The following is a 25183-nucleotide window of genomic DNA, read 5'->3' on the forward strand; positions in this document are numbered from 1 at the left end:
AATCAGTGATGACCTCCCCTGTCTTTGATTTCAATGGAGCTGCTTTCTTTGCTGATGGATCTGTTCCCTTTTTGATTCCTTCATATTTGCCTCTAGTGTTCTCTGTGTTGAAAGACACCTGAATATTCTGGCAAAGTTGTAACCAGTAGTCATTGGCTTAACACCTAACAGTGTTGGACATGACTTCAAATGGCTCTTAGTACATTCAAAATCTTCTTGCTTGGCTCACTCTTGTAATTAATGTAAGTGGACTATTGGACTTCAATGACAGGCTCCATTGCAGTCATGTTAGCCTTGAACCAGTCAGCATTTTTCCATTCTTGCTTCTCATATGTTGAGAGTGTGGTTTTGTAGATAGTGTCTCATGTGCCGTTTGACTCCTGCATTCTGTGTGGGAATGCTGGAGAATGCCTCTTTAATTGAGTTGGTGAATTGTTGGCTTTTATCTGGATAGGCAGCATAGCTGACATTGATACGTCAAAGCATTTCTGCTTTGGATGAAAAAACTTCCAAGGATTGCATCCTAACACTGGTGCACACCAGGGAGTAATCTGTATCACAGTCAGCACTGTGGTAGCTGTGTGTGTAGAAGATGCTGTTCAGAGAGTTACATCTGGTGATGATCAATTCCAACTGATGCCAATGCCCTGATCTTGGATGTCTCCAGGATGCCTTGTGGCATGGTTTGTTCTGAAAGGAGGTGTTAGTTACACAAAGCTTGTGGTAGCAGCAAAACTCAAGTCTCTGTCCTTTCTCATTTATCTTTCCCTGGCTAAGACTTCTGAGGCAGGAGGGCCATGCCTTGTGGTCCACGTCCACCCTTGCATTGAAATCCTCCAGTAGGAAATGATGTTCTGACTTTGGGATTCTGTTGATAGCAGTGTCAAGTTCCTCATAGAACTGTTTTTCACCTGTGTCGAGGAGCACAGTGTTGGAGAATAGTTACTCATGAGGTTAACTGGCTCCATTTGAGTTGAGATGTGGAAACACATTCTGAACTATTTGTGGGGGTTCTATCATCGAGAGCAGTGAGTTCCTTAGAGTGAAGCCTACACCTTGTTCACGTGTTTTCTCTGAATTCTCCCCCTGTCAGATGAACATGTTCTTCTTTCAATGAATCCACTCTCAGCAGCCAGGCCTCTTGTAGCAAAGCTATGTTGATGTTCAGTCTATCAAGTTCCATGTCTGTCACAGCTGTCTAACACATGTTATCGACTAGCTATAAGTCGTCTGTCAGTCCAGATGGAGAGACAGAATTACAGAATTTAGAATTACAGGATACGGGATTGTGAGCTTTACAAACTGAGTACAAAGCAAGGAATTTATGCTAATCCTTTATAAATCATTAGGGTTTAGCTGGAGTATTATATCCAAATCTGAGCACCACACTTTGGAAGGATGTAGAGGAGATTTACTAGAATGGTACCAGGGATGAGAAACTTCAGTATGTGGAGAGACTAGGGAGGCTGGAATTATTCTACTTAAGGCAGGGAAAGTTAAGGGCAGATTTCAAAGAGGTGTTCAAGACCATGAAGGATTTTGTCAGAGAAAATAGAAACGACATCCAGCGGAAGTAGGGTTAGTAACCAGAGGACACGGATTTAACATAATTAACAAAAAAACCAAAGGGGAAAGGAAGAGTTTTTTTTAATGCAGTGAGTGACCTGGAATGCACTACCTGAGGGGGTGATAGAGGTTGATTCCATAAGTGTTGTTCAAAAGTGAATTGGATATATATTGGAGAAGGAACAATTGCCAGGGCTGTGGGGAAAGAGCAGGGGAGCTGGACTAATCGGAAAGCTCTTTCAAAGACCTGTCACAGGCATGATAGACTGAATGACATCCTTCTGTGCTTTATATTTCTATGAATACAGGAGCTCAATTTCTTATAGTGCCTGGTCTGCAGAGAGTTACAGCCACTATTATTTTATCTCTGTGTGCTTTATTTTTCAGGTATCTTTTCTGAGATCTCCTATTTGTCTCCAGTTTTTCAAGAACAAATAAAGTTTTTATTAAAGAAAAGGTATTTGCCAGGACAAGAATCACCAGGGGCAATGGCAGTTCTTAGAAGTTCAAATGCAATGCTAGAGAATACTTTTTGAGTTCTTGTAATGTGGGAACAAGCTTATATTCATTGGGAGATTATATAATTTTTTTATCTGCTTATACATGAGTCAACAATAGCACCAGGAAATATCCGGTGTTGTAAACTTGGCTCAAGCTTTTAAAAAAGAGATTCATTACAAAGCTGAGCAAAGGGTCAATTTGTTTCAACCCACACCTCAATAAGTCTGCATGAGCAGCGCAGTATATTTGTTTGTAGCAACAAATTATTTTACTCCTTGCACTTTCTTTGTCATATTTTTGAACTAATTTTTGTCTCCTTCCTTTTGCAGCCTCTCTACTGCACAAGCCATTCCCTAGTTCACAGGGCAACTATGTGACCTGTCCTGGTCTCAGGCCTTCTCCAATGCTTTTCCTTCATGCTAACACTAGTGGGTGCATGAGAGCAGCCTGGATTACAGTAAAGTCCTGCTGTTTGCAGGGGTTACGTTCCTGCAATATCTCGCAAATGGCGAAGTCGTGAAGGGGGAACATGTTTTTGAATGGGATTCAATTAGATCTGTTCCAGGCATGTGAGTGCAGTTCTGGACTCACCAGCAAAAATGTGGTGCAGTATCTGTATAGGACAGACGGGGGAGCCTCTGAGCATAGTATCATCGCTCTTGGCAGGAGATTATCAAAGCATGGATTCCTTGAATTCTTTCTGAAGGGTTAGTTAAGAATTATAGGGATGGGAATACTAGGGGATAGTTTTATAAAACAGATAGGCATAGAGTTATTTTAGATGCTGGTGAAGATTTGAAATTGAATAGAGCCGTTATTGTAGTTCTGGATGCTCTGTCATGGCTGCCGTGTCCCCGGGAAAAGAAGAGAGAGGGAGGAGAAATGGTGGATAAGTGAGCATTGCTCACGCGATGCTGTCTACAAAGTAAAAAGCGCGGGTAAGTGAATTTGCGAACCAGGAAGCCGCAAACAGCAGGAGTTCACTGTAGCTCACACTCCAGTTTTGCTTGCCTTCTGCCAGCAAGGAAAGTCAGCACCCCCGTCCCCACCACCTCCTCCCGTGGCCTGACTGACATCAGGAACCACCCGTGGTGAACAACAGATGTTAAGCCCCCATATCCTACTAACTCTAACTGAATGCCAACAATTTTTAAACTAAGAAACTGAGGTGAAGCTTTGAGGCCCAAAGTGCAGGATACCAGCAAAGCTGCACACAGTGAAAACGGGACAAGGGAAGGCGGGAAACAGGAAGCAAGGATTAGGTGAAGACAAGCTTAGGTCAAAAGCCTGACAATGATGGAAGGAACAAAGAACTGGGGAGTGAAGAAATTCCATAGTTTTGAGGTTCCAGGAAAGAATCAGTTGGAGAAAAATCCCATGAGTGTGAGATGCCTGTACTGTAATATTTTTGCACTTCTCTGTGTAACATAATGCAGCATAAAAGACAGAATCATTTAGTCTGAGAGGAGGTGGTTTGCACAAGCCATGGGAATTTAAAGTAAATACGAATAAACTTGAAGGGTTTTTTGTTCTCTCTCACCTCCATGGCAAGGAAAAAGCAACTTCATAAGAACCACTGGAAAAAATGCATGAAATATTTATGGAAAGAAAATGGACTTCCCCCCGATGCATGTTTCTCGTTGTACCTGCAGTATCTCAGAGTTACCACTGGGTGTCAAAATTTGTTTTACTTTAGACTTGGTTCTGTTATCAATTCGACAGAGGAGGATTCAGCTTGCTGTATAAGACATATTCAACCTATGTTGGACTATCATAATGGTCTCTTTATATTTGATTGTTCTTTTAAAGTTGTAAATCCACCCGACACATTTTTGGTTATTTTATTTCCTCAAATGATTTGTTAAAGAAGGAGACTGCTGTTATCCTGGAAAATACTGGGGCCAGATTTTCATCGTGGAGGCAGAAATCAGGGGTTGAAAATTTCCACACGCCGTGATTCTGTTTCCTTGCCGACGGTGTCAGCTGACAGAATTTATCTTCAGGGGTGGGAGGCAGGGACAGGCCGGAGTTGGGCCTGTCACCTCCCGCGCCAGGATTGAGGCGCAAATGGCAGCACAAATGGAGGCGTAAGCGGAGGCGGGTCTAACCTGTCTCGGATCTGATAAAAGAGCTGCCTCTGTCACCATCTTTGCTCTGAAAGAAATACAAGAAGTACTGAAGTTTTCTTTAGCACTGGAAATGCTGGCTGACTTTGAACTGTAGTATTGTCATTGGTGATGCCCCTGTGAAATTTGGCCCAGCATGAAAGAACCCGCAGTAAGTTCCCAACGTCTTGCATGTTCCCTTGACCTCTTGCTTTGCTGCTTGAGAACGCCAGGGTTTGAGGATCTGATGTCCCAGTCTGCCTCTGCACTCCACTGCAGGAGCTGCACACTCTCGACTGAACATGCAGCAGGTCACAGCACAGGGCTACAACAAGTATGCACAGCAGCCCAGCTCAGGGACTGCTCCCCAAACTCAATCCTCAACTATACTTCCCCCTACACCACTCCTATCCCTGCAACCTCAACAAAGGAGACCAACCACTGAGCACTTCCAGATACTCTTAGTCTCATTTCATCCCTAGGCATGTGTGCCGCTGAATGAGCCGTGGCCACATAGTCCATTGCTGCACAGTATCAGCACACACTTTCATTCGCATAGCCACATGAGGCCACCATGCTTCAAAGCAGCTAACCCTTCACTAGTAACTGGACCACAAATCGCCAGCCCCTCTCCATAATGTAAGGATGCCGAGCTAATGATGCACCACATATATGGAAAACACAAATACTGACTCATGTTCTTAACCTACTCCAATTCCAGAATGTCACAGATTTCCAGCAGCCAAGAGAGCCAGGACTTAACAGCTCCAAGATTCACCGACCATGCCCTGGATCTACTAGTGCAGGCGGTCCATAAAGGGAGAGACATCCTCTACCCAGCAGGCTAAAAAATGTCCCTGATCCTCACCAAGACTGCCTGGGTGCAAAGGGTGGAGGAGGTCAGTGCCTTAGGGGAGCACCAGCACACATGGGTGCAATGTCACAACAGCCTCTCTGCTTCTTCCTTGAACAGAGGCCCGAATGATCCACATCCATCACCAGTCTCCTCTGCCTGGCTGAACTTGTTCTCTCACTGAACAATTTCTCCTTTAACTTGTCTCTCTTTCTCCAAATAAAAGATGTGGCTATGGGTACCTGGACAGGCCCCAGTTATGCCTGTCTTTTGTGGAGTATGTGGAAAATTTTTTGTTGCAGTTCTACTCTGGCCCCCTCCCACAACTCTGGTGGGCAGCCAACTAGAGATCCCACAGAGGTCAGCCGCAGAGCCAAGAAATGAACCTGAGGTGAAGAAGTTGATTGACATGGTCACATTCAGTGTTACCTGCAGGGCAGGATGGATGGTTCTAGGGGAAAAATCATCAATAAGGAGGGAACAGATGTTGGTCACTGTCTCCCTGGACAGTCAACCTGCACCTCCACCTGCACTGTACATCTCCAGGTAGGTGAGCCTGTTGTGGTAGACCCGATGTTCATGGTATTAACAAGTCCTTCTCCTCCTTGTCCTTGATTTCCTAAGGTTTGGCCTCTTGTTGCCTGGGGACCCTCCCTTATGGCACACAATGATGCCTTACAGGGGTGAGAGAGCTGCACCCAATTTCAGTGGCACAATTCCTTTTTCCAGGTGGAGTTTCTGGGAGCCTGGCTGAATGGCCCTATGCCCCGTCGATGACAGATTTTGAGCATGAGACAAAACCTGCCCCCTCCCTTGTGCAACTCCAGCAACTCTGCTTGGCTTTTCCAGCTCACTTTACAGCAAAGGGCTGCGATGGTGTAGTGGTACTGTCGCTGGACTAGTCATCCAGATACCCAGGGTAATGCTCTGGAGACCCAGGTTTGAATCCTGCAGATGGTGGAACTCGAATTCAATAAAAATCAGGAATTAGTAAGTCTAATAATGACCATGGAAACAGTCTCGATTTCTCAGTAATGTCCTTTAGGGAAGGAAATCTGTCATCCTTACCTGGTCTGGCCTACATGTGACTCCAGATCCACAGCAATGTGGTTGACTTTTAAATGGCCTAGTAAGCTACTCAATTGTAACAAATCTCTGCAAAGATACAAAAAAGGAATGAAACCGGACGACCTTGGCACCGGAAATGACAATGGCAATCTCAGCCCTGTTGACCCTGCAAAGTCCTCCTTACTAACAGCTGAGGGCTAGTGCTAAAATTGGGAGAGCTGCCTCACAGACTAGTCAAGCAAAGCCTGACAGAGTCATCCTCAAAGAATCATATCTTACAGATAATGTCCCAGACACCACCATCCCCATCCTGTCCCACTGGCAGGACAGGCCCAGCAGCAGAGGTGGGGGCACGGTGCTATACATTCAGCAAGACGTTGTCTTAGGAGTCCTCAACATCGACTCTGGACCCCATGAAGTCTCATGGCATCAGGTCAAACATGGGCAAGGAAACATCCTGATGATTACCACATACTGCCCTCCCTCAGCTGATGAATCTGTGCTCTTCCATTTTGAACACTACCTGGAGGATGCACTGAGGGTGGCAAGGATGCAGAATGTACTCTGGGGGGAGGGGAACTTCAACGTCCATCACCAAGAGAAGCTTGGTAGCACCACTACTGACTGAGCAGGCCAAGTCCTAAATGACATAACTGCTAGACTGGGTCTGTGGCAGGTGGTGAGGAAACCAACAAGAGGGAAAAACATACTTGACCTCATCCCCACCAACCTGCCTGCCGCAGATGCATCTGTCCAAGACAGTATTGGTAGGAGTGACCACCACACAGTCCTTGTGGAGACAAAGTTCCGCCTTCACATTGAGGATACCCTCCGTCGTGTTGTGTGGCACTACCACCGTGCTAAATGGGATAGATTTCAAACAAATCCAGCAACTCAAGACTGGACATCCATGAGGCGCTGTGGGCCATCAGCAACAGCAGAATTGTACTCGAACACAATCTGAAACCTCATGGCCAGGCATATCCCCCATTCTACCATTACCATCCAACCAGGGGATCAATCCTGGTTCATTGAAGAGTGCAGGAGGGCATGCCAGGAGCAGCACCTTAAAATAAGGTGTCAACGTGGGGAAACTATAACACAGGACTACTTGCGTGCCAAACAGCAAAAGCAGCAAGTGATAGACAGGGCTAAGCAACCCCACAACCAATGGATCAGATCTGAGCTCTGCAGTCCTGCCACATCCAGTTGTGAATGGTGGTGAACAATTAAACAACTCACTGGAGGTGGGGACTCCAGAACTATCCCCATCCTCAATGATGGAGGAGCCCAGCACATCAGTGCAAAAGATAAGGCTGAAGCATTTGCTACAATTTTCAGCCAGAAGTGCCGAGTGAATGATACATCTCGGCCTCCTCTAGCGGTCCGCTGCATCACAGATGCCAGTCTTCAGCCAATTCGATTCTCTCCAAGCCATTAAAGATGCACGATCACCCTCTAATGTGACAGAGCTGAAGTCATTCCTAGGGACGAAAAATTATTCCAGCCATTTCTTACCTAATCTGCCCACTGTGCTTGCACACTCCACCTGTGGCTGAAGAAGAACAACCGCTGGTCATGGGCTTCACAGCAAGAAAAAGCCTTTACAGCAGTGAAGAAACGACTTCATCCATCATGCTTGGTGGTACATTATGACCCAGATAAAGAGCTAGTGCTGATGTGTGTTGCTTCTCCCTATGGCATAGGAGCCGTACTGTCACATCAAATGGAGGATGGGTTAGAAAGGCCCATCGGCTACATTTCAAGAACACTCTCACAGGCTGAGAAGGGTTACTCCCAGCTGGAGAAAGAAGGGCTGTCGGTTGTGTTTGGTGTCAAGAAGTTTCACCAATAGCTGCACGGGTGACATTTTGCAATTTTCTGACTATAAGGCACTAACAGGCTTGTTCAGCGAAGACAAAGCTATTCTGCCTATAGCTTCATCAAGAATCCAGAATTGGCCCTGGCGCTATCAGTTAGTATATAGAATGTATGAGTATACATTCATGTATTGCCCTGGCTCGCATATAGCCAATGCAGATGCACTTAGTCATCTTCTGTTATCGGGCAGCCCTGCTAACATAACTCTTCCACCAGAGTTAGTGTTGTTGTTAAATTTCTTGGATTCATCACCTGTATGTGCTAAACAGATCACGAATTGGACAAGCAGAGATCCAGAACTGTCAAAAGTTAAAGACTTCATTTTATAAGGCTGGCCAAGTATCCAAGTGTGTCTGATGACCTGTGTCCCTTTTACTCCAGAAGCACTGAACTGAGTTGTCAGGACAGAATTTTGCTGTGGGGTTCCAGAGTCATGGTCCCTTCCCAGGGCAGAGAGTCACTCTTGGTAGAGCGCCATAGTGCACACCCAGGCACGTCAAGGATAATGATGTTGGCATGTAGTTATGTCTGGTGGCCAGGAATAGATAGTGACATTGAGAACATGGTTAAACATTGTTCCCTTTGCCAGCAACACCAGAAGCTACCTGTTTCAGCTCCTCTTCACCCATGGGAATGGCCTGGCTGTCCTTGGCTCAGACTGCATATTGACTATGTGGGATTGTTTCTGGGCCCTATGCTCCTGTTATTCATCAATGCACATTCAAAGTGGCTTGATGTCTACGAGGTAAGGATGCCAACTTCCGCTGCAACTATTGAGAAGCTGTGTCAGTCCTTTAGTATACAGGGTTTGCCTGAAATTATTATCTCGGACAATGGAACAACTTTCACCAGCATAGAATTTCAGAAGTTCACAGACTTGAATGGCATCTGGTGCATCAAGACTGCTCACTGGTATCCTTCGTCAAATTGCCTCGCTGGAAGAGCTGTCCAGACCTTTAAAACCAGGGTGAAGAAGTTGTCTGGAGGTACTTTGGAGTCTCATCTTTCTATATTCCTCCTGAGTTACTGCACAACACCACAAACTACTACAGGCTCCATGCCATCAGAGCTGCTGATGAAGTACCACTTACGCACGTCTGGATTTGGTGTTTGGGAAGGTGAGATGGAAACAAACCGCCCAGAAACTGAACCACAACCTACACAGCAGTGCTCGTACATTCAAAGTAGATGACCTGTGTACGTGCGTAACTTTGGAAGTTCACCATACTGGACTCCAGGAGCCATCATTTCAGTAGCTGGTCCATTGTCATTCTGAATTCAAGTTGAAAATAGAGTAGTGTGCAAACATGTGGATCACATTTGAGCAAGAGAAACATCTCAACGAATGCAAGATCAACCTGTGATTGATGTTTCACTGCCAACCTCTGAAGTGTGTGGTCGCCCTACAGTTGCTATTCCTGACATATCCAATGAGCTGTTGAAGTTAACAAGGGAAGTTAAAGACAAGAGATATTACAAATGTTTTGTTAGTTTTCAGACATTTTGTTGGAACTTAAGGGGGAGGAAATGTAGTAATTAGATGAGTTGTCCCTCCCTCCTGTCAATCAACCATAGGTCAACGCTAAGGGAGGTGCTTTCGATAGAGAGATGGTGATAAGCATGTAAGCATCGTAACATGTCCTCAATAAAAGTTACGTTTATCTGCACTAAACCCCCTCCTCCCTCAAGCTATTACAAGCCCCATGTTGGGACACAAAATCGGGCCCCAGATCTCTGTCTTCAGAATACAAAGCAATGTTAGGTGACAGACAAAGCTACTAATTAGAGTTAAGATATAGATCAGCCATGATCTACCTGAAAGACAGAACAAGAGCGAGAAGCTGAATGGCCTTGTCCTGTTCTGATGATCCTATCCATTTATGCAAATTCTCTCTTTGGCAGTGCCTCAAACAAAGCAACATAAATTTAATTAATCTCTGACACTTGCCATAATTCTCTAATTTAAAATAAACAGTCACACCCTTGTTTTTTAATCTTTAGACAATTCACAATGAGAGACAGAATAAATCTGAAGTGGCAAAGGATTATTTCTGTCCTGCTTAGAAATAGATTTTTAAGGGTTTGTTATAGCCAGTTAGTTGAGACTGGACTGCAAAATATAACTTGACTTTAAAATTTACATTGTAAATCTATTATAGATGTATAATGTTCCAAGACATAAAAATATATTTCTTGCAAGCAGACCTTCATGCAGTAGTGTTGACTGTACCAATTGGGTCTAATAATGTAGCAAGCTTATATATTTTTGGTATTTGTAGAATTCAGGAGGCAGGACATGATCTGATTCCTGAGCAGAACTAAGTCATGAGTTCTGAGATCGCCACCAATATTTAGCCTCATACTTGGATGTCACCAGTGGATGAATAAGTCATGTTTGATGCAAAGTCAGAGCTTAAAACTACCAGACATTCCAACAGATCCCTTGAGAGCTTACACTGATGTGGAAAACTTGCTTATTGGGAGCAAAGATCCACAAATGTATGAAAGGATGCACAGTTCCTTTGTCAAAGATCTTAATGCAAGGTGCAGACAGCAGTATAACTTGGGTCAGCTGACTATTTCCCACTGCAAGAATCTGTTGCAAAGCTACCCTTAGTAGCAATTTTGTATAAACTTAGCTTAGACTGTAGATGCATATTTGCTGTGCTCTCCTCAGGACACTCCTCATGACACTGCACTGTTGGAAGAAATTAGAGGGTGGGTACATGACTCACCATTTTAATGAGGTTGTGTAATGAAAGGAGAATAATCAATTAGATTTTTATCATTTAATCGTATTGCATGGCAACTTGAAAAGGAACTCAAACGTCAATACTTTGCTGATCTTTTCCAACCTGGCTACACCCAGAACATTTTGCAACTTGTGCAACTTTCTCTAGCTTCTTTCCCATTTCTCAACATGCCCTCTCCGTGCTCATGTTTCCCAAGAGTTCTCCCTCTCTTGAACCTGATTCAACCACACTGCTGGGCCGCCTGTTAGATGATATTGTTAATGGTTCGCTCTTCACTGCTACTGCCTCCCCCTTTCAAATCTGTCATCATCACCTCCCTCCTCAAAAAATGCACCCTTGACCCTCTGTTCTTTCAAACTACCACCCCATCTCCAACCTCTCTTTCCTCCCCAAACTCCGTGAATGTGTTGCCCCTTCGCAACATTTGACCATATCATCCCCCTCTGATGTATCTCCTCCACTGTCCAGCTGAATGGAATTTGCATGTCAAATTCCATTCTTATCCAACAAAAAAATGCTCAAATCACTCAGAAAGTCAGGTGGCAGCTGTGGAGAGAGAAACAGAGTTAACTTTCGGTCGATGGCCTTTCATCAGAAATGGGAAAATTACAATTGAAGACAGGTGAGATTAATTGACAAAAGAGTTAGCATTGCAAAGCCAAAGGGAGTGGTAATGGGACAAGTTCACCATTCTGCTGTTCACACCTCCTCTAGATACTCCTTTTGTTTCTTTACTTGTCATACTTGAATATCGCGACTCCAAAAAAAAATGCAGGATCTGCTCCGGCTGCAGTCGATGGGGGTCGATGTCAAGGAGGATCTCCAAGAGGTGAAGCGCCAGCAAGCCTCGCACTTTGCCTCGGAGGCCTCCAAGATCAACTTCCGTTCCAGAGTCCGCTCCGTGGAGCAGGATGAGACATGCTCACGTTTCTTCTTCCAAAAGGTTCACAGAGAGAGCTCTGTGATCAGCAGCCTGAAGGAAGAAGACGGCTCAGTAAAGTCATCGCAGTCCGACATTTTGAGGATCAGCAAATCCTTTTATGCCGGATTGTATGACGTGAAGCCCACGGACAGCACGGCCTCCCAGTCCTTCCTGTCCTCTATCACGGAGGTCTTAGACAACAGTACACGGGAGAGCCTGGACAAACCGCTAACTCCTGACGAACTGACTAAGGCCCTTGAGTCCTTCGAGAAGAGTAAAACTCCCGGAAGCGACGGCTTGCCGGTGGAGTTGTATTCGGCTCTGTGGGACTTGATCGGCCCAGACCTGCTAGAAGTGTACAAGAGTATGCTCCTGGCCGGCAGTATGTCAGAATCCATGAGGAAAGGCATCATCACCCTCATCTACAAGCACAAGGGGGGAAGGGAGGAAATTAGAAATTGGCGACCCATTTCACTGTTGAATGTGGACTATAAGATTCTGTCCAAGGTCATCGCCAACCGGGTCAAATCCGCTCTGGAATTGGTGATTCACCCTGACCAGACCTGCACTGTGCCAGGCAGGAAGATCTCTGACAGCCTCGCGCTGCTCAGGGATACGATTGCCTATGTACAGGACAGGGGTGTGGATACCTGCCTCATCAGCTTGGATCAGGAGAAGGCCTTTGACAGAATATCGCACACCTACATGGTGGATGTGCTCTCCAAAATGGGGTTTGGGGAGGGAATTCGAAATTGGATCCAACTGCTCTACACTAACATCAGTAGCGCAGTCTCAATCAATGGGTGTGAAACAGATAGCTTTCCGATTAAATCTGGAGTCAGGCAGGGCTGTCCTCTCTCGCCTGTTCTTTTCGTGTGTTGCATAGAACCCTTTGCCGAGTCCATCAGGAAGGATCCGGGCATAAGAGGAGTGACGATCCCAGGCAGTGGAGGCACCCAGGTAAAAGCCTCCCTGTACATGGATGATGTCGCCGTCTTCTGCTCGGATCCGCTGTCGGTCCGCAGACTGATCCACATCTGCGACCAGTTCGAACTGGCCTCGGGAGCCAAGGTAAATCGTGGGAAGAGCGAGGCCATGTTCTTTGGGAACTGGGCTGACCGATCCTTTGTCCCCTTCACTGTCAGGGCTGACGGCCTGAAGGTGCTGGGGATATGGTTCGGAGGGACCAGGGCATGCGTTAGGAACTGGAAGGAGCGAGTGTCTATGGTGAAAAGGAAACTGGGCATGTGGGAGCGACGCTCCCTCTCCATTGCGGGCAAGAACCTGGTCATCAGGTGTGAGGCACTCTCACTGTTGCTGTACGTGGCGCAGGTCTGGCCCATTCCACACTCCTGCGTGGTGGCGATCACTCGAGCCATCTTCCGCTTTATCTGGAGGTCAAAAATGGATCGTGTCCGCAGGGACGCGATGTACAAGGCTCTAGATAAAGGGGGAAAAAACGTGCCCAACATCGCCCTCATACTGATGGCCACCTTTGTGTGTGGCTGCATCAAGCGGTGCGTAGACCCTCAGTACGCAAACACCAAGTGGCACTACGTGCTGAGGTTCTACCTGTCCCCGGTGTTGCGAAGGATGGGTCTGGCCACGCTGCCGCGGAACGCTCCAAGTAGTTGGACCGTGCCTTACCACCTGTCCCTCGTGGAAAAATTTATGCAGAAAAACACCTTTGACCACAAGTCCATCAGGCAGTGGTCAGCACGTAACGTCTTAGAGGCCCTGGGGGAAAAGGAGAGGGTGGACCCTGTGGGATGGTTCCCCGAGCAGACTGTCACAGTCATTTGGCAGAATGCCTCATCGCCAGAACTTTCCAACAAGCACCAAGACGTGGCTTGGCTGGTGGTGAGAAAGACCCTCCCCGTCAGATCCTTCCTACACGTCAGGAGTCTCACCCCCTCTGCACGTTGCCCTCGAGGTGGCTGTGGTGGGGAAGAGACCGTTGTTCACCTCCTTGTGGATTGTGCCTTTGCAAAGAAGGTCTGGAGAGAGATGCAGTGGTTGCTGTCGAGGTTCATCCCGAGCAGTTCTGTGACACAGGACTCTGTGCTCTACGGGCTGTTCCCAGGGACACACACCGAGACAAACATCAACTGCAGCTGGAGGATCATCAACTCGGTGAAAGACGCGCTTTGGTCTGCCCGAAACTTGTTGGTCTTCCAGCACAAAGAGTTGTCCCCGACCGAGTGTTGCGGACTGGCACAATCCAAAGTCCAGGACTACGTGCTGAGCGATGTACTAAAGCTTGGGGCAGCTGCCGCAAAGGCGCAATGGGGAAGGGTCGCTGTCTAAGACCTTTCTGCCACAGTGCACCGAGGGGCTGGGAACTGTTTAAAACCCCCTCGGGCTGTACAGCTCAAAATGAAAGGCTGTAAATGATTGTAATATTGTTTGTACTGATGCACCTGGTGATACATTTTGTAAAAGTTGAACCGGATTGTACCCTTGTAATGGTGTTTTTGAAATGGTTTGGAATGTGGTTGAAGATATTTTATGAATAAAGTATATTTTTGCAAAAAAAAAAGAAAAAGTTGTTCTCCCAGGCTTGGGGCAGCCACCACAAAGGCACAATGGGGAAGTGTCGCTGCCTAAGACCTTTCTGCCACAGTGCACCGAGGGACTGGGAACTGTTTAAATCCCCTCGGGCTGTACAGCTCAAAATGAATGTAATATTTATTGTATGTATGAATGGATTTCGTGATACGTGTTGTAAAAGTTTGAACCTGTTTGTATTTTTGCGTTGGTGATTTTGAAATGTTTTGGAATGTTGTTTGAAGATATTTTGTGAATAAAGTATATTTTTGCAAAAAAAAAGGTCGTCGATCTGAAGTGCATAACTCAGTTTCTTTGTTCACAGATGCTGCCTGACCTGATGAGTATTTCCAGCATTTTCTGTTTTTCTTTTAGATATTCAGCATCTCACAGTATTTCGCTTTTGTTTTCCAGTTGTAACCAGACAATTTGCTGTCATAGTTTTTCTTCCTACACCCACACTGTTACCTCTGGAGACCCTCAAAGATTTATTCTTGACCCCTTCTACTTCGCATCTACATGCTGACCCTCGCTGACAGCATCCAAAAGCACAACACCAGATATCACATATATGCTGACAACACCAGCTGTACCTCACCACCAACTCTCCAACACCTCCAATTTTTTTATGCTCCTTGTCCAAAATCCACAGTGGGATGAGCAGTAATTTCCTCCAACTGAATATTGAGAAGATCAAAGTCATTGTCTTCGGTCCCTACCACAAACTCTGTTCCCTAGCCACTGTTTCCATCCCTTGCCCTGGCCACTGTCTGAGGTTGAACCAGACTATTCACAACCCTGATATTTTATTGGCGTCCATGATCTGAGCTCCTGACGCCATATTGTCTCCATCACCATTGACTATTTGAATGCTGCCTTGTTCAGCCTCCCACCTTCCACACTCGTAAATTTAAGATCCAAAGCTCTGTTGTGTCTATCCTGACTTGCACCAAGTCCTGTAGCTTGCTGAACTACATTGGTTCCCAGTCCAGCAATGTGTTGATTTAAAAGATGCTATTCTTGTTTACAAATTCCTTCATGGCCTTACCCCTCCCTATCTCAATACAGCCTTACAACTGTCAAAGAATTTTGCATTTCTCCAGTTCTGGTCTCCTTTGTATCTCCAATTTCCTTCGCTTTTCCGTTATTACCTTGACACAAGCTGCCTAGGCCCTAAGCTCTGGAGTTACCTCCCTAAACCTCTCTTCCTCCTTGAAGATACCCCTTAAAATCTACCTCTTTGACAAAGCTGTTTTAATATCTGTTATATAGCTTGGTGTTAAATTATGTCTGTTAACACTTCTGTGGAGCACCTTGAGGTGATTTGCTTCATTAAAGTCACTATATAAATGTAAGTTGTTGTTGTGCTGGGAAGTATAACTTGCAATGTGACAGTCATCGCTATAGCACTTACATCTTATTCCACATGAACAGAGCAAAGCTGCCTGTGAATGGTTGCTTGCTATCATGGGTGGTCTGGTAGAGCTGCCTTTGAGGCTGAAAGAGAAGCAGCAGCAGTAATGAAGAGCAAAGGGCAAGAGTAGCTGCAACTAGAGGGAGGAGAAGAAGGAGCACTGTACAGGAAGTCAAACCCATTTCTCCTTCATGTACCTTTACATGAACCTTTAGGACGAGCAATGCATGGGACACCTTCATTTCACCGAGGAGTTTGTTATTCAGCTGTGTCACCACATCTGGGCATGGGCTTCCCTCACATCACCCATATGATTAAACCCACCACGCAGGGGAGTAACACACAGCTCCCTCAATGGTCAAGAAGCTTGACACCGTCCAGGACAAAGCAGCCCGCTTGATTGGCATCACATCCACAAACATTCACTCCCTTCACCACTGAAGCACAGTAGCAGCAGTGTGTACCATCTACAAGACGCACCGCAGGAATTCACCATGGTTCCTTTGACAGCACCTTCCAAACCCACAACCAGTACCATCTAGAATGACAAGGGCAGCAGATAGATGGGAACACCACCGCCTGGAAGTTCCCCTCCAAGTCACTGACCATCCTGACTTGGAAATATATCGCCGTTCCTTCACTGTCAATAGGTCAAAATCCTGGAACTCCCTAGTAGCACTGTGGGTGTACCTACACCACATGCAGCGGCTCAAGAAGTCAGCTCACCACCACCTTCTCAAGGGCAATTAGGGATGGGCAATAAATGCTGGCCCAGCCAGCGAAGCCCACATCCTATGAATGAATAAAAAAAACAGTTGAGGATCTATGGCAGGAAGATTGGCAGGAGAAAACATCCACCAGAAATCACTCTCTCATCGTAAACACCATCTTTAAACCATTTCAGGACTGGCCAAGACTCCTGTGCAGCCACCCAACATCATCCAATTTATGGAGATACGAGTGCAAATCCCACCACATGGAGAATTTAATTAATCAAATGCATCTGGAATAAAATGCTAGTCTTAATAATGGCGACCATGAAATTACCTGATTGTGTAAAAACCCATTTTGGTTCACTAATGTTGCTACAATTATGAGTTTATAACGTTGATATACTTTGGGACCATGTCTTTAATTTAAGGTTAGAAAAAATGAAGGGGGTCATATGATCTGTTCTGAAGTCCACTGGAAGAATGCTGGAGTGGTTTGATTGTTTGAAATTAAAGGGGGCCCAGATTGTTTTACTGGGATGAAGGTGAAAGATGTTTACACTTGGAGATGCAGCAGCCCATGTGCTAACAGTGGATAGACTGTGAGTCTCCTAAGTCCCAGAAAAATGTTAGAAATGTCAAGTAGTAAAAGGATATATTTTATACTAATTTAATTACAGGATGGGATAGAATCGGGATCTAAGCAGCACCTGCATCTGGAAATAAGGCCCATTTGACTCACATTGCCATGGTGATGGGCTTTGCAATGGGAAGGGTACAGAGGATATCGGGTTACAGGCTTTCCTAAAATATCACTGAATATCACAGACAGGATAGTCTGCCAGGGTCAAGGAGGGAGGAAGCAGCTAGAGGCTGGAAGTCACTATGGTTCACCGTGCTGGAATGCAAGTGGAAATAACTCGCCCTCAAAATGAAAAAGGCCAAATTCGTGAGGAGTTAAAATGCAGCTGGAAGATTCGCCTAACTTGCACTCTCACCATGAAGGACAGTTCTGGGATTGGAAGTGTTACCCTTTCAGCTATTAACTGGAAGTTCAATTTTTTTTTTAAGTTATTGGTCTCTATGGAGATCATAACAATGCCCTTTGGGGAAGAGAATCTGCTGTTCTTACCTGGTCTGGCCTACGTGTGACTCCAGGTTGACTCTTAACTGCCCTCTGAAATGGCCTAGCAAAGCATTCAGTTGTATCAAACTGCTACAGAAAAGTCAAATAAGATACACTGTGGGTGTAACTACACCACAAAGACTGCAGTAGTTCAAGAATGTGACTCATCACCACCTTCTCAAGGGCAATTAAGGATGGGCAATAAATGCAAGCAACACCCAGATTCAATGTGTGAGTAAAAACAAAAGATGGATTTGCAGCCAAGCTGTTTGTGCATGGTTTGTTTGTCTCCTGCACAGTACATTCCAAATTGCTACGCACTGTCTAGTATGCAGTTTAGAAGGAATGTTGCTCCTGATCAACCTGACATCTCTATCAGTCAATAGGAATTCCCTCAACATATAGCCATTTTGTAACTATATAGGCAACTCACCCTGCACGCTTTTGCCCATTATCCCAGGAGTAGTCACGACTCATTTGTCTAGCATCAATCCTCTGTGTCGCCTTTATTACAGCTGGGCCACAAAGTTTACCCACTGGCTAGTGAATGCTAGACATGTCTCGTAACCCCTGTCAGGAACTGGGGCTCAGCTGCAGAGCTGGCCTCGAGTCAGAGCCATGCAACCAGCAAAAACATTTTCTAATAAACATTTAGCATGCTCCAACAATGTTATCACTGCCTGGACCATTCCAGAGGAGGTTTGCAGTATACTCCTGAGCAGCTTTTCAGATTTGTGGTCATCTGCTGCATGCTCCATGACTTTGCCCTCATGAGGGCTTGGTCCTTACCACCACCTGAACAGCAGCAAGAAGTGCAGCAGAAGGAGGAGGAGAGGCATCCACCACCACTGCCCCTAAAAGCCAGAGTTCTGACTGAGCAGCTCATCGAACCATCCTTACCATTCCCAATACACCCAGTCCTACTACCGCCATCCAATTGCCTTGTTTCAGTCTAGCCTTTACTTCACTTCACTACAAATATAAATAACAACACCAAATTCAGAACAAGATACAAATTTATCCAACAAATCAATTCCACCTGTACCTAATAGTTAATAGAAATAATTATGAAATACCCTTCTGCAAACTCTAGTATCTATTTTCTATGCTAATTTACCTTGTCCCATAAAGTATTTTCCCAGCGGTTACAACTTAGGAGATGAAAGGCTGCTAAGCTTCCATTGAGGACACTTCAGTTACCAACATCTTGACATGGGCTGCAGCGGTCTAGCAGAGTAGGCAGGAGATAGGTGTGCTGTCATCCCGACAGAGGACACCAGGGGCAGAATCTTGTTGAAGTGTCGGGGGTCTCGCCTGCCAGCTGGACAGCTGGCAAGAGACCCACGCTGCCTTTTTTCAAGAAGGCCCGCCAAACCACAAGCCAATCAGGTAGTGGCAAGGCCAGTCGTGGACCTTCCCCTGGAATCAAGACCTGGGGGGAAGGAAGTCTCGTCTACCAAAAGCTGCCCGCCAATCAGTGGTTGGCACCTCATGCTCAGCAGCACCATTGGGGAGGCCGTGGCTGTTGCCAGAAGGACAATCACCAGAGTCCCAGCATTGCGGGTTGGGGGGAGGTGGGGGGGGAGGGACGGGGGGGGGGAGGGTGGGCGGAGGGGAGGGTGGGGCGGGGGGTGGGCGGAGGGGAGGGTGGGGCGGGTGGTGGGGTTCTGGGGTGGGGTCCACAGTAAAGGCAGGAAGGTGGCTGTGACCTTTCAGATGTATAGTCCCTCAATCAGGCGCTGAGTGCCTTCGATCAAGGGATTCCCCCCCAACCCTCCCCCCACCGCCACCCAGGAGGCAAGCAGCTAGCCACACAGTTTTAGCTGCATGGCGACAGGCCTGCCTAAAACTGGGTTAATATCAGTGGCGGTGGATTGAGGCCCTTAAGTAGTCATTATCTGGCCACTTGAACAATGGGGAGAGAAGGTGGACCATGAGCCTTCCGGCCCAGAACTTAATTCTGATGGAGACAGGAAGGCAGTGGGGTTCAGGTATGCCACCATCCCACCTAATTAAACACCCTTTCCACCTAGCTCACCACCAGAGAGAGCAGTAGATTCAGCCCGTGGTACCTCTCCCTTGAAGCCAAGGCCACTGTCCTCGGACTGTGTCTCAGCACTCCTGCAGCTCTGTGCAAGCACCAAGTGCAGGAATAATGTTATGTTAGTGTTTACAGTGGCCCACAAAGACAAACAAGAAACTACCTGAGTTTCCAAAGCAGCTGTGAGAGTGAGGGTTTAGTAGCTAAAAAGCACTAAATGGAATTCAATGTCTGTGACATGAGGTGATGCATTTTGTTTAAAAAAAACAGCAGTAATTATACTATGAAGAGGTATGGAATATAAAAACCAGAAGTAATGATGAGCTTAAATAAAACCTCAGCAGTACAGAGTCCAGTCTTGAACTCTACGTGAGAGGGTGTTTACTAAGAAGAATTCTAGGTTTTATGATGAGGTGTATAATATATAAGCCAAGGGTTGATGATGAGTCTATATAAAATCTTAATAATACTTCTGTTTTGGAGGTTTAGGTTGAGACATGAATGTTACCCAGCCCACAAAAATGTATGAGCATCAGCAGTGTTTTCTGCATCTGGCCTTGCTTCCCATACTCAACAGAATATTTTAAACTGTTATATTCTCTAAACTAAACATTATTTGGGCAAAGTGATGCAAACATATTTTTCAGGGAGATTTGGAAAAAGGCTGAAGGGAGGCAGTAGCTTATTTCTAAATTTGGGTTTGGACCCGTTCATCAGTTTTAAACTGTTGTCAATTAACGGAATGTATTACACGACATGAGACATAGCTCATGCATTTGTTTTAATGAGATAGGATCAACTACACAACAGCCAAAGAAAGCATCAGACCATTTCACAAGCAAACACCAATGTTTAATGTTAGTATTGTATTTTGCAAATAGAGAGACAATTCACTTGAAAACAAAAACAAAAATACCTGGAAAAACTCAGCAGGTCTGGCAGCATCTGTGGAGAGGAGCACAGTTAACGTTTCGAGTCCGCATGACTCTTCAACAGAACTAAGGAAAAATAGAAAAGGAGTGAAATATAAGCTGGTTTAAGGGGGGGGGGTTGGGACAAGAAGAGCTGGATAGAGGGCCAGTGATAGGTGGAGATAACCAAAAGATGTCACAGACAAAAGGACAAAGAGGTGTTGAAGGTGGTGATATTATCTAAAGGAATGTGCTAATTAAGGGTAGAAAACAGGACAAGCAAGGTACAGATAGCCCTAGTGAGTGTGGGGTGGGGTGAAGGAATCGAAAAAGGCTAAAAGGTAGAGATAAAACAATGGATGGAAATACATTTAAAAATAATGGAAATAGGTGGGAAAAGAAAAATCTATATAAATTATTGGAAAAAACAAAAAGGAGGGGGGAAAAATCAGAAAGGGGGTGGGGATGGAGGAGAGAGTTCATGATCTAAAATTGTTGAACTCAATATTCAGTCCAGAAGGCTGTAAAGTGCCTAGTCGGAAGATGAGGTGCTGTTCCTCCAGTTTGCGTTGAGCTTCACTGGAACAATGCAGCAAGCCAAGGACGGACATGTGGGCATGAGAGCAGGGTCGTGTGTTGAAATGGCAAGTGACAAGGAGGTCTGGGTAATGCTTGCGGACAGAACGAAGGTGTTCTGCAAAGCGGTCACCCAATCTGCATTTGGTCTTTCCAATGTAGAGGAAACCGCATTGGGAGCAATGAATGCAGTAGAATAAGTTGAGGGAAGTGTAAGTGAAATGCTGCTTCACTTGAAAGGAGTGCTTGGGCCCTTGGACGGTGAGGAGAGGGGAAGTAAAGGGGCAGGTGTTGCATCTTCTGTGGTTGCATGGGAAGGTGCCGTGGGAGGGGGTTGAGGTGAAGGGGGTGATGGAGGAGTGGACCAGGGTGTCCCGGAGGGAACGATCCCTGTGGAATGCCGCTGGGGGGGTGAAGGGAAGATGTATTTGGTGGTGGCATCATGCTGGATTCCCCTTGTCCAGTCCCTTTCCACCTACATCCGTGATTCCTCTGACACCCTACATCATATCAAAAATTTCCAGTTCCCTGGCCCCGACCGCTTCCTCTTCATCATGGACGTCCAATCTCTCTACACCTCCATCCCCCACCGGGATGGTCTGATGGCTCTCCGCTTCTTCCTCGAACAGAGGTCCGAACAATCCCCATCCACCACTACTCTCCTCCGTCTGGCTGAACTTGTTCTCACACTGAACAATTTCTCCTTAAACTCCTTTCACTTCCTCCAAATAAAAGGTGTGGCTATGGGTACCTGCATGGGCCCCAGTTATGCCTGTCTCTTTATGGGGTATGTGGAACATTCCTTGTTCCAGACCTACTCTGGCCTCCTCCCACAACTCTTTCTCCGGTACATCGATGATTGCTTTGGTGCTGCTTCATGCTCTCGTCTTGATCTGGAAAAATTTATTAATTTTGCTTCCAATTTCCACCCCTCCATCATTTTCACATGGTCCATCTCTAACACTTCCCATCCCTTCCTTGACCTCTCTGTCTCAATTTCTGGTGATAGACTGTCCACCAATATCCATTACAAGCCTACCGACTCCCACAGCTACCTCGACTACATCTCCTCACACCCCGCTTCCTGTAAGGACTCCATCCCATTCTCTCAGTTCCTTCGCCTCCGTCGCATCTGTTCTGATGATGCCACTTTCAAAAACAGTTCCTCTGACATGTCGTCCTTCTTCCTTAACCGAGGTTTTCCACCCACGGTGGTTGACAGGGCCCTCAACCGTGTCCAGCCCATCTACCGCGCATCCGCCCTCACACCTTCCTCTCCCTCCCAGAAACATGATAAGTCCCACTTGTCCTCACTTATCACCCCACCAACCTCTGCATTCAAAGGATCATCCTCCGCCATTTCCGCCAACTCCAGCATGATGCCACCACCAAACACGTCTTCCCCTCACCCCCCCGGCAGCATTCCGCAGGGATCGTTCCCTCCAGGACACCCTGGTCCACTCCTCCATCACCCCCTTCACCTCAACCCCCTCCCACGGCACCTTCCCATGCAACCACAGAAGATGCAACACCTGCCCCTTTACTTCCCCTCTCCTCACCGTCCAAGGGCCCAAACACTCCTTTCAAGTGAAGCAGCATTTCACTTGCACTTCCCTCAACTTAGTCTACTGCATTCGTTGCTCCCAATGTGGTTTCCTCTACATTGGAGAGACCAAACGCAGACTGGGTGACTGCTTTGCAGAACACCTTCGTTCTGTCCGCAAGCATTACCTAGACCTCCCTGTCGCTTGCCATTTCAACACTCCACCCTGCTCTCATGCCCACATGTCCGTCCTTGGCTTGCTGCAATGTTCCAGTGAAGCTCAGTGCAAACTGGAGGAACAGCACCTCATCTTCCGACTAGGCACTTTACAGCCTTCTGGACTGAATATTGAGTTCAACAATTTTAGATCATGAACTCTCTCCTCCATCCCCAACCCCTTTCTGATTTTTTCCCCCTCCTTTTTGTTTTTTCCAATAATTTATACAGATTTTTCTTTTCCCACCTATTTCCATTATTTTTAAATGTATTTCCATCCATTGTTTTATCTCTACCTTTTAGCCTTTTTCGGTTCCTTCACCCCATCCCACCCCCACTAGGGCTATCTGTACCCTGCTTGTCCTACTTTCTACCCTTAATTAGCACATTCCTTTAGATAATATCACTACCTTCAACACCTCTTTGTCCTTTTTTCTGTGACATCTTTTGGTTATCTCCACCTATCACTGGCCCTCTATCCAGCTCTTCTTGTCCCAACCTCCCCCAGTAAACCAGCTTATATTTCACCCCTTTTCTATTTTTCATTAGTTCTGTTGAAGAGTCATGCGGACTCGAAACGTTAACTGTGCTCCTCTCCGCAGATGCTGCCAGACCTGCTGAGTTTTTCCAGGTATTTTTGTTTTTGTTTTCGATTTCCAGCATCCACAGTTTTTTGCTTTTACCTTAGACAATTCACTTGTCTGTATATACATAGAGAGATAAGTGAACAACATTTTACAATTAGTGCAAAACAAGTGATTATTGGAGCTCAAATTGTCAAAATAGCAAAGAATGGCATCAATTATGTAAGAGTGAAAAATAAACTTGGTGTTATTTTAAAGCCTTTTGGCACATTTTTCCTACATCCTTGATTATGCTCCATTGCTGTCGGTTGTAGTTTCAAGGTTAATGAAATGAAAACATCTAAATCATGAAAACAATTCTGTATCCAAATGCTATGCTCAAACATGTTTACTTTATGTAGCCTAGAAGTTGTGAGTTCAAATCCCATAATGGCAAGTTGTGAAAATGAGTTTAGTAAATTTAGTAATTTGTGAATTAGCAGCAGAATAATGACCATGAAAGGCACTGGAATGTTGCAACAATCCGACTGGTTCATCAGTGTCCTTCAGGGAAGGTAATCTCCCACCGCTATCTGGTCTGGCCAATACATAACTCCAGTCCCACCCTATGGTTTTTCCGGGCCTCTGAAGTTGTGAACAGGGGCAGGTGGGGGATAGAGGTGCCCGAAAATACTGGCAGTGCACAGCAGGTCAATTTCAAGGTGCTGTTTCTGATGCTGGCAAGGATAACCATTATGGGGAGGTAAGAACAGAAATTCCAATCTCCTCCCAAGGCCAATTAAAACAGTTCAAAAGCTCGTTAGGATCTTCACTCCAACCTCTAAAGTGCCTGGATGGACTGGATGTATCCTGTGAAGAAGAGATGACCATGGGAGCCCCAAACAGAGACATGGGGCTGAATTTTATGGCTAACGCGCGGGTGGTGGAGCCTACACATCAGCGCTTAAAATGTTGCGTGAGCGTCCCGGCATCAGCGCGCAGCATCGCAATATTTAGGTGGACAGACGCGCTATGAAGGGCAACGCGTGCCTGCCATTAATTAAAGGCCTTGTTAAGGTCCTTAACTTGGCAACTGAAGCTGATTTTGAGGAGCCCATGCGAACTTCGGCTCGGCGTGTGGGCCCAACGGGCAGGCGGGTAGGTGATTTTTTAACAAACCTCATCCATGGACGGGATATGTGGGCTCAGAGGGGTTGTTCATGTTTTTTCTGAAGTATTTAATGCAGAAAGTGTTTTAAACTTGCTTGTCTGATTGTTAGCAGTTCAGATCAATTTCCAATAGCTTTCTCTCTACTTTGAAGCTTCAGCTCAGCAGTTTGCAGACAGTAATCTTTCTCGGGCCTGCAGCTTTCTGGAGGCCTCCATTTAACCTGGGTATGGGTTCTGACATCTCCACTGGAGGCAGCTCCTCTGAAGAGGAAGGGAGGGATAGAATAAGAAGGAGGAGGCCAGGAGTGGACAATCAGCCTCCAGGGGAGCCACCTTTGGGAGGCCAGGCACAGGCACAAGGGGCGCAGGGCCAAGAGGTTGTCCAAGGTGGAAGGGGCTGCAGAAGATGCCACTATCCTGCTGCCAGGGTTAACAGGCGACGAAGCAGCTACCTCAATATGACTGAGGTGCAGTGCCGAAGGAGGCTCCATCTGTCAAGGGAGACAGTCAACTATATCTGTCATATGATTGGCCCCGAGGTCCCCCCTAATTGTGTGGGTGAAAACTCCATGTCAGCGGCTCTGAAGGTCACAGTTGCCCTCCACTTCTATGCACCTGGCTCCTTCCAGGGCTCGGTGGCTAATCTTTGCGGTGTCTCCCAATCAGCTGTCCACACTTGTGTCAAGCAGGTTACAGACGCTCTGTTCAGATGGGCAT

General features: G+C 46.2%; 1 protein-coding gene across 1 annotated transcript in view; it reads left to right on the forward strand.

Moving 5' to 3' along the window:
- Positions 1–2763: 2763 nt before the first annotated feature.
- The window catches only part of cdc42ep3 (CDC42 effector protein (Rho GTPase binding) 3), a 177569-nt gene continuing 155149 nt past the window's right edge, over positions 2764–25183 (forward strand). Inside the window, exon 1 of the mRNA XM_078542685.1 lies at positions 2764–3005. The gene's annotated coding sequence lies outside the window, so the exon portion shown is untranslated. The remainder of the gene's footprint in view (positions 3006–25183) is intronic.

This window comes from Cetorhinus maximus, chromosome 5, assembly GCF_964194155.1.
Source record: "Cetorhinus maximus chromosome 5, sCetMax3.hap1.1, whole genome shotgun sequence".
Classification (NCBI taxonomy): Eukaryota; Metazoa; Chordata; class Chondrichthyes; order Lamniformes; family Cetorhinidae; genus Cetorhinus; species Cetorhinus maximus.